Below are 15,304 nucleotides of genomic sequence, written 5' to 3'. Positions count from 1 at the left end.
TCTAGAGGCCACCAGTGGATGTTACACTTTTTTCAATTGTAAACAATTTTACAACACCAAGTTATAGTCCAACAATTTTATTTGAAAATCACAAGCTTTCGGAGGCTTCCTCCTTCCTCAGGTGAATGTCAAGAAATCCTCGAACCTTTCGCATTTATAAATCACAGAACAATACCTGGTGATTACAGATAATCTTTCCAACTGCCCGTTGCCAAGGCAATCAAAGTGTTCAGACAGAGAGGTGTTACCTACAGGACCACCGAATATACAAACAACCAAAAAAAAACAGAGAGGCAGAAACATAGAAACATCCGGAAGGAAGAGAAAGACAGCAAATGACCCGTTATATTAAAAACAGATAACTTTTGTTCGCTGGTGGGGTTACGTGTAGCGTGACATGAACCCAAGATCCCGGTTGAGGCCACCCTCATGGGTGCGGAACTTGGCTATCAATTTCTGCTCGACGATTTTGCGTTGTCATGTGTCTCGAAGGCCGCCTTGGAGTACGCTTACCCGAAGGTCGGTGGCTGAATGTCCTTGACTGCTGAAGTGTTCCCCGACTGGGAGGGAAACCTCCTGTCTGGCGATTGTTGCACGGTGTCTGTTCATCCGTTGTCGCAGTGTCTGCATGGTCTCGCCAATGTACCATGCTCTGGGGCATCCTTTCCTGCAACGTATGAGGTAGACAACGTTGGCCAAGTCACAGGAGTATGAACCATGTACCTGGTGGGTGGTGTCCTCTCGTGTGATGGTGGTATCTGTGTCGATGATCTGGCATGTCTTGCAGAGGTTACCGTGGCAGGGTTGTGTGGTGTCGTGGACGCTGTTCTCCTGAAAGCTGGGTAATTGCTGCGAACGATGGTCTGTTTGAGGTTGGGTGGCTGTTTAAAGGCGAGTAGTGGAGGTGTGGGGATGGCCATAGCGAGGTGTGCGTCGTCATTGATGACATGTTGAAGGCTGCGGAGAACATGGCGTAGTTTCTCCGCTCCGGGGAAGTACTGGACGACAAAGGGTACTCTGTTGGTTGCGTCCCGTGTTAGTCTTCTGAAGAGGTCTATGCGATTTTTCGCTGTAGCCCGTCGGAACTGTCGATCGATGAGTCGAGCGTCATATCCCGTTCTTACTAGGGCGTCTTTCAGCGTCTGTAGGTGTCCATCGCGTTCCTCCTCGTCTGAGCAGACCCTGTGTATTCGCAGGGCCTGTCCATAGGGGATGGCCTCTTTGACATGGTTAGGGTGGAAGCTGGAAAAGTGGAGCATCGTGAGGTTGTCCGTGGGCTTGCGGTAGAGTGAGGTGCTGAGGTGCCCGTCTTTGATGGAGATTCGTGTGTCCAAGAAAGAAACTGATTCTGAGGAGTAGTCCATGGTGAGCTTGATAGTGGGATGGAACTTGTTGATGTTATCGTGTAGTCTCTTCAGTGATTCTTCGCCGTGGGTCCATAGAAAGAAAATGTCGTCGATGTATCTGGTGTATAGTGTTGGTTGGAGGTCCTGTGCAGTGAAGAAGTCCCGCTCGAACTTGTGCATGAAAATGTTGGCGTATTGGGGTGCGAATTTGGTCCCCATGGCTGTTCCGTGTGTTTGGGTAAAGAACTGGTTATCGAAGGTGAAGACATTGTGATCCAGGATGAAGCGGATGAGTTGTAGGATGGCGTCTGGAGATTGGCTGTTGTTGGTGTTGAGTATTGATGCTGTCGCAGCGATGCCGTCATCGTGGGGGATACTGGTGTAGAGTGCCGAGACGTCCATCGTGGTGAGAAGTGTTCCTGGTTCAACTGGTCCGTGGGTGCTGAGTTTTTTTAGGAAGTCTGTAGTGTCGCGACAGAAGCTGGGGGTTCCCTGTACGATGGGTTTCAGGATGCCCTCGATGTATCCAGAGAGGTTCTCACACAGGGTTCCGTTGCCTGATACGATAGGATGTCCGGGTGTGTTGGCTTTGTGTATCTTTGGGAGGCAGTAGAAGTCTCCCACGCGGGGAGTACGTGGGATGAGAGCGTGTAGGATGCTTTGAAGGTCTGGATCGAAGGTCTTGATCAGTTTGTTGAGCTGGTGGGTGTGTTCTTTGGTCGGATCTCCACGATGCTCCACTTTTCCAGCTTCCACCCCAACCACGTCAAAGAGGCCATCCCCAATGGACAGGCCCTGCGAATAGACAGGGTCTGCTCAGACGAGGAGGAACGCGATGGACACCTACAGACGCGGAAAGACGCCCTCGTAAGAACGGGATATGACGCTCGACTCATCGATCGACAGTTCCGACGGGCCACAGCGAAAAATCGCTTCGACCTCCTCAGAAGACTAACATGGGACACAACCAACAGAGTACCCTTTGTCGTCCAGTACTTCCCCGGAGCGGAGAAACTACACCATGTTCTCCGCAGCCTTCAACATGTCAACAATGACGACAAACACCTCGCTATGGCCATCCCCACACCTCCACTACTCGCCTTTAAACAGCCACCCAACCTCAAACAGACCATAGTTCGCAGCAAATTACCCAGCTTTCAGGAGAACAACGTCCACGACACCACACAACCCTGCCACAGTAACCTCTGCAAGACATGCCAGATCATCGACACAGATACCACCATCACATGAGAGGACACCACCCACCAGGTACATGGTTCATACTCCTGTGACTCGGCCAACGTTGTCTACCTCATACGTTGCAGGAAAGGATGCCCCAGAGCATGGTACATTGGCGAGACCATGCAGACACTGCGACAACAGATGAACAGACACCGTGCAACAATCGCCAGACAGGAGGTTTCCCTCCCAGTCGGGGAACACTTCAGCAATCAAGGACATTCAGCCACTGACCTTCGGGTAAGCGTACTCCAAGGCGGCCTTCGAGACACACGACAACGCAAAATCGTCGAGCAGAAATTGATAACCAAGTTCCGCACCCATGAGGACGACCTCAACCGGGATCTTGGGTTCATGTCACGCTACACGTAACCCCACCAGCGAACAAAAGTTATCTGTTTTTAATATAACGGGTCATTTGCTGTCTTTCTCTTCCTTCCGGATGTTTCTATGTTTCTGCCTCTCTGTTTTTTTTTGGTTGTTTGTATATTCGGTGGTCCTGTAGGTAACACCTCTCTGTCTGAACACTTTGATTGCCTTGGCAACGGGCAGTTGGAAAGATTATCTGTAATCACCAGGTATTGTTCTGTGATTTATAAATGCGAAAGGTTCGAGGATTTCTTGACATTCACCTGAGGAAGGAGGAAGCCTCCGAAAGCTTGTGATTTTCAAATAAAATTGTTGGACTATAACTTGGTGTTGTAAAATTGTTTACAATTGTCAACCCCAGTCCATCACCGGCATCTCCACATCATGGCTACCATCGACACACTTTTTTCACATTGAGTAAATTCCAGGCTATATTCTTGGCTAACACAATTGTGGTATGGAGGGAGTGCTGCAATGTCAGAGGTACTGTCTTTCACATGGCCATTTATCGTGGATTATTTGTTTGTGTAAAAATTGAAGCATATCTTTGTCTCTTTGCAGAGAGACGAGTGTATGGTTCCCTACATTATATCAAAGTGATACGATTCCATTTGACAGACAGATCTGTTAAGTCTTTAAGTACCTTATGAGGTGTTTAAATGGATTTCATTGCAAAGTGGATTAGAGATGGGGAGTTTCTGCCAGTTGGCCAATTGTTCTAAAGGTTGCTAATTGGATTCTTCCAAATCCTTCATTTAAGATGTCCTAAAATCCTCAGAAACAAGCCATTAGGTCAAAAGTGCGTCAAATCCAATTAAGGACACTATTATTACTTTATTATCTTTAGGCTTAAAAATAATAGAACCAGTCACAATGTTTATTGTTTTTGCTGATTTGCCTTTATCATGACTTCTGGTAGCATAATAAGGCCTTTCCAGTCCTTTTGTAGTTTAGAGAGTAGCCCTCCATTTCTGTTGCTGCAAGAGGTCATTAGCACAAAAAGACTTCTTGCAGCAACAGAAATGGAGGGCTCCTCCCTAAGCTACAAAAGGATTGGAAAAGCCTTATTATGCTACCAGGAGCCATGTTAAAAGGCAAATCAGCAAAAACGGTGGAGAAGTTCCTGAGGAAGAACCCCTTCGACCCCAAGGCCATCAGACAGTGGTCGACACAAAATATTCTAAGAGTGCTGCAAGGAACAGAGAAGGTGGACTCGATCGGTTTCTTCCCCGGCCAGACTGTCATTTGGCAGAACGTCTCATCGCCGGAACTGACAAATAGTATGTAGCCTGGATGGTGGTGAGAAAGGCCCTCGCAGTGCGGCCCTTCCAACACGCACGGAACCTCAGTGCCACCGCAAGCTACCCTCAAGGCTGTGACGGGGAGGAGACCGTCTTCCACCTCCTGATAGGCTGCCCCTTTGCGCAAAGGGTGTTGGGAGAGATGCATTGGTACCTGTCCCGGTTCATCCCAAACAGTTCGGTAACACAGGACGTTGTGGTCTACGGACTGTTCCCAGGGACGCACACCGAGACAGATATCACCTGCGGCTGGAAGACCATCAACTTGGTGAAGGAGGCCCTTTGGTCTGCCTGAAACACGCTGGTCTTCCAGCTGAAGGAGCTGTCCACAACCGAGTGTTGCTGACTGGCTCACTTCAAGGTCCATGAGTACATGCTGCAGGACGCACTGAGGCGAGATGCGACCTACGCAAAGGCCCCATGTGGAAAGGCCACCGTGTAAGGCCACCCCATCTTGTATTATACACCATGAGTCATAAGAAATACTGTGCTTGAATTGTAATAATGAGATCGCTTGTGTATGATCTGTAGTGTTCTTGGTTTGAAATGTACTGGTTTGGAATTGTGATATTTACTTTGAACTGTGTGTATCTTTAAATTCTATGAAATAAAGTACATGTTGAAATAAAAAACAAGTCATTAGCACAAAAAGCATAATAAAATCATAGAATCATACAGCACAGAAGGAGGCCATTTGGCCCATCATGCCTGTGCTGACTCTTTGAAAGAGCTATCCAATTAGAACCACTCCCTTGCTTTCTCTCCATAGCTCTGCAATTTTTTTCCCATTTAAGTCTATATCCAATTCCCTTTTGAAAGTTACAATTGAATCTGCTTCCACCCTTTCAGACAATGCATTCCAGATCATAATTACTTGCTGCATAAAAAAAAATCTCCTTATCTCCCCTCTGGTTCATTTGCCAATTAACTTCAATCTGGTTGCCGACCCTCCTGCCAGTGGAAACAGTTTCTCCATATTTACTCTATCAAAGCCCCTCATCATTTTGAACAGTACTAAAATAAAAATGGAAAATTCTGGAAACACTCAGCAGGTCAAGAAGGATCTGTGGAGAGAGGAAGGTAGGGTAACATATCAGGTCGATGGCCTTTCGTCAGAACCCTCACAAATGGTTTTCAACCTAAAACATTCCTCTCTCCACATATCCTGTCTGACCTGATAAGTATTCCCAGCATTTTCTGTCATTAGCACAAATTGCCCTTACCAGCCCATCCAAGACATTTGGCAGTGTCCTTATTTCCTGTATGGTGTCATCCAACCTTTTCAACCTCTTCTCCTTGCCCATTAGTCATCGTAGACCTAACATCCTTCCACTGAAGCTGGTGGAATCCAACAGTTACTATAAGTCCCTTGTATTTTCAAGGTCAGGCATTTTCCACTTGCCCACTGTCATAGTTTGGCAAATTGTTTTGTCAATATACTATGTCACGTCCGAGATACACTCAAGTTGGTGTGGTAATGCAATGGCTGCTTTATTTCAGAATCTCTGGAATATTCTCTCTGGATATAGCATTCAGTAGAAGAGGAGGTCCTGAGTGTGATTGCTCAAATATGCTTGCTCCCATCAGGGGACCCTCTTAACAATATACAAGTACAATACATATCAAGGCCACGGCTGGGTTTTTAGGAGACCTGTGCCCATAAAATCCACTGTAACAGAGCTGCAGTAATGAATCTGCTTTACCCACTGCATACAGTATCACAGTGTTACACATAATATTACATCAGGAGGACTGTGGTCATGAATTTGCATTACCCACTGCCTAAAACGTCACATTATAATACAAACACACTGCATCAGGCCACCACCCTCAAATCTCTATCTCCTATAAAGATATGTATGCAAGTATTGTATTTTAATTTTGTCTTACAAAATAGCAATAAAAATAGTAGACTGACATTAACATGCTATCTGTATTTTACAGCAATAAACATTTCATTAGAATTGAAGAAATTCTGCAGGCATAAGGGCATATCATCATGGAGGTAAAAATTGCTGGATGTTTACAGCAATAGATATTTCACTCAATCCTCCCAGGAGTCCATTCCTAGGGCTCAAAGATAAGATGCTGAGTTTTCTACCAATCGCCTGGGGAAAACCTGTAATCATTCCAAACCTCTCCTCGAGTGATTTAGATGGTATGTATTCCTCACAGTCTGAATTATAGCTCTTTATATGATCACAAATGCAACTTGTAGGTTTTTTTCTGCTGTCATTCAATTCCTTTCAGAATAAATATAATTTTCTTGGTAAATAGATCACAGCAGCAGAGTCTACACTGAAGCCTTCCAGAGTTTTCAGGTTAGAAACTATTCTCGGGCAGTAGCACAAAATAGAAGGTAGACAATCGGCAGCTGGTTTACATCCCGCCCGATTTTCTGATTTGCAATTGCTCGTTTTTGTGCTACTGGCCAAGGTGGATTTCCATCCCACTACGTCTGCTGCATCTCAGTGAATATCTATTAGGTGTTAAAGGTTTTTTTAATGAAGTTTTGTGGTCATCCGGATAAGGGATATTAATACTGGGTAATGGAACACTCCATTTCAGGCATCCGCTGTCAGCAATACTTCAAAGTTAGATATGGCACAGTTAGTTACCCTGCCCTAAGCTCAAAAGAGCACTCGTATGATATTTTTCATTTTTCACACAGGCCATTCCTCTCTAAGGGAGATTGCCAATTTAATGCTAATTACTGCTGGGTTTTTTTTGCTGTGGGTCCATGTCTTCTAGGAAGTGGATTGAAATTCCCAAAACTCATTGGAGTAGGGCTCATGGCCAGCAAAAAGAAATGTCCATCTCATTAGTCTAAGTTAGATTTAAAGCCACATCTTGAGGTGAAAGGCAGTGACTAACCCACTGTATTATCCAGAATCTCCCTCCTTAAAGATCTTTATCCAAAATTGATATGTTTCCCTGTACATTTCTGTGAAAGTCTGTCTGGGAACTGTTCATTTCTCTACTGGTGTCTAGCCACTCAGTCTAGCCACGTGTACTCAAGCTGTTCAGGCTGTTTCAATGTGTTGTTTCTAAATGTGCATATTTTGTTTTTAATGTATTCCTGATGGGAGTATAAATCAAAGTACTTAAGGCTGGATTGCCAGTGGGTTACAACAATGAACTTTCATCTCTAGGACCTGGGTTTGAGTCCAGCTCAGACTGATGGGGATGAAAGACTCCTCTCTCTGACTGAAAGAATCCTAAGTAAATTGGGCTTGGGACAATTCAACCCGGCTCCTCGTAGGCGTGGGTCTATAGTACTAACCATAAATTGGCACATAACTTCTAGTTGTATGTACAGAATTGTCACACCAGCAGCACTAAGGGACACTCTTATAGAACCATAGAAAAGATACAGCACAGAAGGGGGCCATTCGGCCCATCGTGTCTGCGCCGGCTTGAAGAACAACCAGGTGCCCATTCTAATCCCACCTTCCAGCACCCGGTCCGTAGCCCTGCAGCTTACAGCACTTTAGGTGCAGGTCCAGATACTTTTGAAAAGAGTTGAATGTCCCTGCCTCTACCACCAATTCGGGCAGTGAATTCCATACACCTGCCACCCTCTGGGTAAAAAGGTTTTCCTCATGTCCCCTCTAATCCTTCCGCCAATCAGCTTAAATCTATGTCCTCTAGTTCTTGAAATCTCCGCTAGGGGAAACTGGTACTTCCTGTCTCCTCTGTCTGGGCGCCTCATGATTTTGTACACCTCAATCAAGTCACCCCTCAGTCTCCTCTGCTCCAAGGAAAACAACCCCAGCCTATCCAATCTCTCCTCGTAGCTGCAATTTTTAAGCCCCGGCAACATTCTTGTAAATCTTCTCTGCACTCTCTCCAGAGCAATTACGTCCTTCCTGTAATGTGGTGACCAGAACTGTGCACAATACTCCAGCTGTGGCCTTACCAGCATTTTATACAGTTCCATCATTACATCCCTGCTTTTGTATTCTATACCTCGGCTAATAACGGAGAGCATTCTGTATGCCTTCTTCACAACCTTATCTACCTGTACTGCCATCTTCAGGGACCTGTGCACATGCACTCCAAGGTCTCTCACTTCCTCTACCCCTCTCAATATATTCCCGTTTACTGCATATTCCCTTTTACTGTTTGCCCTCCCTAAGCGTATTACCTCACACTTCTCAGGGTTGAACTCCATTTGCCACTTTTCCGCCCACTCCACCAACCCATTGATATCTTCTTGGAGTCTACAGCTATCCTCTTCACTATCAACTACACAGCCAATTTTTGTGTCATCTGCAAGTTTGCCAATCATGCCCCCTACATTGAAGTCCAAATCATTAATTTATACCACAAACAGCAAGAGACCCAACACTGAGCCCTGTGACACATCACTGGAAATGGATTTCCATTCGCGAAGACATCCATCGACTTTTACCCTTTGTTTCCTGTTACTGAGCCAATTTTGGATCCGATTCACCACATTTCCCTGTATCCCATGGGCTTTTACCTTTCTGACCAGTCTGCCATGTGGGACCTTGTCAAATGCCTTACTAAAATCCATGTAGACAACATCCACTGCACTACCCTCATCAATCCTTGTCACTTCCTCAAAGAATTTAATCAGATTTGTAAGGCATGACCTTCCCTGAACAAATCCATGCTGACTATCCCTGATTAAACCATGCCTTTCCAAATGACAGTTATGGCGTCTGCTTAAGACTTTGATGGTCTCAAAGTGCTAACTCATCTCCATCTCTCCTGAAGGCGTTGATTTAAACAAATAAATCAACATATACTGATGGACTATTTAACATGCTAAACTTTTAATTTTCAGGAAATGAGAAGAAGCCTGCAGTTGGCTTTATGCGGAATACAATTTAACCCTTCAATGGATAGTGGCGGTTTTCTCCCCAGAAAGTATTGCTTTAGTTCAATAATCTGGTGCTGCACTGGACTGAAAAGTTCTCCATACACATCTGGCACCTGGGTTCAAATCCAGCCAGATAGATGGAATGAAAGGCTCTTCCCTACTGGCAACTATGATTCCTAACTGACATAAGTTTGGACAGCCTTAATGTAGCTCCTAGCAGTCATAGGTCCACAGTGCAAAAACATCCACAGTTTATCTGAAGTGTGTGCAAAATTGGTTCCCTTTCAGAGAGACCACATGAATAATTAGTGCTGGAAGTATAAAAATTCACACTGGTGCAGTGGAGTTGAAGAGTATTGCTGGGGCAGAATAGAAGGAGCATGAACACTGCATCTGATGAAATCATCAGATTGCTATATTTTCTGTATTTGTTGACTTCCTATCATGTTATTTCTGTTAACATATGCAAATTATTTCAAAAAAAGTTTGAAAACCACTGGGTTAGACATCATAATGAATATTGGGGAGGGGAGCAACAGCGAACGGGGGGTGTAGAGGTGGCAATCGGGGTGAGGAGTTCAAGGTCACGATGGGGGGTGGGGGGGAACAGTGGCCAGCAGTAGCCAGCAGTGTCCCACGTGGCTTTAATGTGGGGTCTGGAGGAGCTCTCCTGCTCCTTCCAGCTCCACATTCTGATAAATCTGCTCTGCAGTATATTTTAAACACTTAGCTTGTTGGTCGCTGCCCCTCGTAATGAATGTGCGCTTCCTGCCCACCATATTGGAGGCATAGCAGGCCATTTAGTGCCCGAGAAAAGGGCGCTGTGCACTCAAATTTCTAGGCCACTGTGTCTGCCTAAGATCCTTTGCACATTTCTGGGTGAATGTGCTGATTATTAAAAATCAGATTATTAGAAATGTATAAAATCAAGCAAAACTGTGGCAGATGGAGTTCAATGCGAGAAAATGTGAGATTATCCGCTTTGGACCTAAGAAAGATAGATCAGGATATTTTCTAAATGACGAGGAGCTAGGAACTGTGGAGAAGCAGTGAGATTTAGGGGTCCAAGTACAGAAATCACTTAAAGCTATTGGACTGGTACAAAAAATAATTTAAAAGGCTAATGGATTGTTGGCCTTTATCTCAAGGGGGCTGGAATACAATGGAGTGGAAGTTATGTTACAATTATATAAAGCTCTGGTTGGACTCCATCTGGAGTACTGTGTTCAGTTCTGGGCACCGCACCTCAGGAAGATTATATTGGCTTTGGAGGAGTTGCAGAGCAGATTCACCAGAATGATACCAGGGCTAAAAGGGTTAAATTATGAGGGCAGGTTGCTTCGACTGGGCTTGTATGCCTTTAAATATGGAAGACTAAGGGGTGATCTAATTGAGGTGTTTAAGATGATTAAAGGAGTTGATAGAGAGAAACTATTTCCTCTGGTGGGGGAGTCCAGAACAAGGGGGCATAAACTTAAAATTAAAGCTAGGCCATTCAGGGGTGATGTCAGGAAGCACTTCTTCACACAAAGGGTCGTGGAAATCTGGAATACTCTCCCTCTAAAAGCAGTTGAAGCTAATTTAATTGAAAATTTCAAAACTGAGATTGATAGATTTTTCTTAGGCAAGTGTATTAAGAGTTATGGAAACAAGGCGGGTAGACCGAGTTAAGATACAGATCAGCCATGATCTAACTAAATGGTGGAACAGGCTCGAGGGACTGAATGACCTACTCCTATTCCTATATTCCTAACATTTCTTAAAGGGAATATTGCATCTTGCAAGTTAATGTTGTGAGTAAAATCACACAGGTGGGCAAATAAAATTATTCAATATGATGGATACTGTAAGGTTTGCTAATAAAAAAAGGTATTTGAACAGAAGCAAAATACTGCAGATGCTGGAAATATGAAATAAAAATAGAAAATGCTGGAAATACTCAGCAAGTCACGCAGCATCTGTGGGGAAAGAAACAGTGTCGAAGGCCTTTCGTCAGAACTGAAAGAAGTCAAAGAGTTAACAGTTTTTAAGCAAGTACAGAGCAAGGGAAAGGGGGGAGGGGAGGAAAGAACAAAAGGGAAGGTCTGTGATAGGGTGGAGGCCAAGAGTGATTAAATGACAAAAAGAATGATGGTGCAAGGCAAGGAGAGTGGGAATGGGACAAGTCAAGAAACAAAAGATGGGTCTAGAGGAGCAGCTGACAACAGCAGAACCATTACCAGCACCTGCAGTCCCACAAAAAAAATGGGAGCAGTGGTTATGGTCTGAAGTTATTGAAATCAACATTGAGTCCGGAAGGTTGTAAAGTGCCTAAACAAAAGATGAGGTGCTGTTCCTCGAGCTTACGTTGAGCTTCATTTGAACAGTGTAGGAGGCCGAGGACAGAGAAGTCAGAGTGGGAGTGGGACGGGGAATTAAAATGGCAAGTGACCAGAAGGTCAGGGTCACGCTTGCAGACTGAGTGGAGGTGTTCAGCAAAGCGATCACCCAATCCGTGTTGGGTCTCCCCAATGTAGAGGAGACCACATTGTGAGCAGCGGATACAGTCTACTAAATTGAAAGAATTACAAGTAAATCGCTGTTTCACTTGGAAGGAGCGTTTGAGGCCCTGGATGGTGGGAAGGGAGGAGATGAAAGGCCAAGTGTTGCATTTCGCACAGGAAAGTGCCGTGGGAAGGAGAACAGGTGTTGGGGGTGAGGAAGAGTGGATCAGAGTGTCGCGGAGGGAACAGTGTCTGTGGAGTGCTGAAAGGGGAAGGGTAGATGTGTTTGGTGGTAGCATCACGTTGGAGGTGGCGGAAATGGCAGAGGATGATACGTTGAATGTGGAGGCTGGTGGGGTGGAAGGTGAGGACAAGGGGAACCCCTTCATGGTTCTGGGAGGGAGGAGAAGGGGGTGAGGGCAGAGGTGCGAGAAATGGGACGGGCACAATCGAGGGCCCTGTCAACTACAGTGGAGGGGAATCCTTGGTTGAGGAAAAAGGAAGACATGTCAGAAGCACTGATGTCGAAGGTGGCATCGTCAGAACAGATGCAAAACTGGGAGAATGGAATAGAGTCGTTACAGGAAGCAGGGTGGGAGGGAGTGTAATCAAGGTAGCTGTGGGAATTGGTGGGCTTATAGTAGATATTGGTTGACAGCATATCCCCAGAAATGGAGATAGAGATGTCGAGGAAGTGGACTTGGAGGTGGACCATGTGAAGATGAGGGAAGGGTGGAAATTGGAAGCAAAGTTGATGAAATTTTCCAGTTCAGGGTGAGAGCGGGAAACAGCACCAATACAGTCAGCAATGTACCGGAAGAAGATGTGAGGGAGGAGACCTGAGTAGGACTGGAACAAAGAATGTCCCACAAAAAGGCAGGCATAGCTGTGACCCATAGCAACACCTTTTATTTGAACAGTCTGACTGACAGCACCTCATACATGGAGAAATAGAAAGTAAACAACAGCTCATTCAGGGAGGAATAGAGAGCAAACAGCACCTCATACAAGGAGTAGTAAACATTACCTCACACAGATTAAATGGCCTCCTCATTCTAAGAAAAGCTGTCATTAAGACAAAAGCAAAATTGTTTGGGCTTCCTCTAATATCCGTAAGACATCACTTTTATCAGATGAGTGTCGAAATCCTTTCTTTTCAAACGCTTCTCTGTGCCATTTTCTCAAGCCTCCACCAACTGTAGATATACAATGTCCAATCCATGTCAGGTCATGCAGGTGGTACAACAGTATCTTAATGATAGAAGATACTATTCTACCATATGTACCACCAGGTGGCCCAGGGGTGCCACTTATCCAGTTTTGAACTTTACATTCTATTTTTCTAGTGTGCTGTCTGGGTAATTTCCAAAATGCAAACCAGACAACAAAAGTTTGCCTTTTAAAAAATAAAAATATTTTTTTCCATTTACTTCTGTGTATCATGATGCATAAACATTAATTATTGGAGTTCTTTAGGCTTACACTGAATTTTCATTAGGAACAAAACAAGCCTCAAAACAGCTTTGGTCCTGCTCCTGTCAACTTTTGATACTGATATAATTATCAGGTAGACAGACAGAAAACTGGGAACCATTGAGTACTGTTAAGAAACCGCTGAAGCTAAGTAGCATGAACATTAGAAGGCCGATCACATGTTTTGTTAAGTTCCCAAACTAGTCTGAACCCTCATGTGCATTTGAAAGAAGCAGTCAGAATTAAGGAAGCAGCAAACAGTAAAGAACCTATCTGACGAAAGGTCATCGACCTGAAACATTAACTCTGTTGCTCTCTCCACAGATGCTGCCCGACCTGCTGAGTGTTTCCAGCAATTTTTACTTTTATTACTATCAATGAGACATCATCAGCAATCATACCCAAGATACAGTCAAAACCACTTAAATGAATAATTGATAAAAGAATAAAACGTTTCAGAGAATAAAATCTCCATGCAGTCTCCATCTCCCTTTTCTATCTTTTCCAGTGATAGCTGTCCCTGTTAAATGAATAACTGTTAAATTAATAAAATGTTTAAATGAATTGCAAAAGTCTGGATTTATTCATTTAAGCATTATACTGCCTCGCTAAAGTTGATGTGTAAAGACCTTTTTTGCCAATGAATGTGTTAAGCTTTTTTTACAAGCATTTTTGTCTAGATGTGAAAATCAACTCGTAACCAATTCTGTGATGTTTCAGAATCTTTTTCACCTCATCTGGTGCTGGGGCTTAAGTATTTTTGGCAATTGATATGACAAGCGCTTTTATTTAGGTGTGAAAGCAATGTCATTAGGTGCTAATGCTCAAGCTTTGTGCTGCTTATGACAGTCTAGAGGACACAGTTCATCTGGTGTCTCTAGTTAAAAGGCAAGTATTAATTGATGGATTGTTATTAAAAAATTGATTAACTTATATACGGGTGGTGTTGCTAGATGAAATTAAACTGTTCTTAAAGATTTTATAAATTCGTTTTAAAGACTCTTAAGTTATTTTCTAAAAGGTTTATTGTGCTGCACAGTAATATGTATATTGTAATGAAGCAAATGACTTAAATATATTTTCAGTTATCCATAACAATTGTGTGGCCATTTTTACAGTACTGTAATTGCAATCCAGTTTGCATTCCATTGTTAGCTTCTTGCCAAACTTGATACAACAGTTAAAACAGATAAAAGAATAGAATGGTTAAGTGAATAAAATTACTTGACAAAATCATTATTCCTTTTGATGATGAAGGCCGTTGCAGGCCATTTGATTCATCCATCCAGATTCATCCTCCCATTGTAGCATCTAACTGTTTCTTACATAATTCCAGGGTTTTTGGTTCCACTACTCTATCTGGAAATTTATTCTATACTTTGTGCAAAGGAAAAATTCCTGATATCTGTCCTAAAATACCCTTCTCCAGTTTCACCTACTTCTGCAGCTTAATTTAAAGCAATATTCCTGGTTCATTTTTTCTGTACCTTTAACAATCTTATATACTTCTATAAAATCACATCCCAGTCACTTCCTTTCCAGGCTGAAAAGTTAAGTTTCTCCAGTCTTTCCTCATAACTCCAACCCCTAACACTGGGGATCAGCTTTATGGCTCCTCTCACTTACATTCTATTGCTTTGGCCATGTACCGCAACATCCTATTGGCTTTGTTGGTTGCTGCTCTACATTAAAAGAAAAAAAGATTTGCATTTATATAGCACTGTTCATGACCTCAGGACCTCCCAAAGCCCTTTACACCCAATGAAGTACTTTGTTGAAGTGTAGTCACTGTTTCAATGTAGGAAGCACAGCAACAAATTTGCATAAACAGCAATGTGATAATGACCAGATAATCTGTTTTTAGTGATGTCAGTTGAGGGATAAATATTGACCAGGACACCAGGGAGATCTCCCCTGCTCCTCATCAAAATAGTGCCATGGGATCTTTTACGTCCATCTGAAAGAGGGCACCTCCGACAGAGCAACAGTCCCTCATTGTCAGCTCAAGTCTCTGGGGTGGGACTTAAACCCAGGACCTTCTGACTCAGAGGTGAGCGTTTTACCTACTGAGCCACATTGATACATTGGTTGTTAATGTTTAGCATCAAGTCTATTAAAACTCCTAGGTCTCTTTCAACACCATTCATGGTGTATGCATGTAATGCATCTTTACATTGTCTACATTAAATGTCATCTGTCATTGTTCTGCCCCGTTATGTATCTTGTCCAACTCATTCTGTAGTT

This window comes from Heptranchias perlo, chromosome 15 (assembly GCF_035084215.1).
Source record: "Heptranchias perlo isolate sHepPer1 chromosome 15, sHepPer1.hap1, whole genome shotgun sequence".
NCBI lineage: Eukaryota > Metazoa > Chordata > Chondrichthyes > Hexanchiformes > Hexanchidae > Heptranchias > Heptranchias perlo.
Note: the sequence above shows the minus strand (reverse complement) of the source record.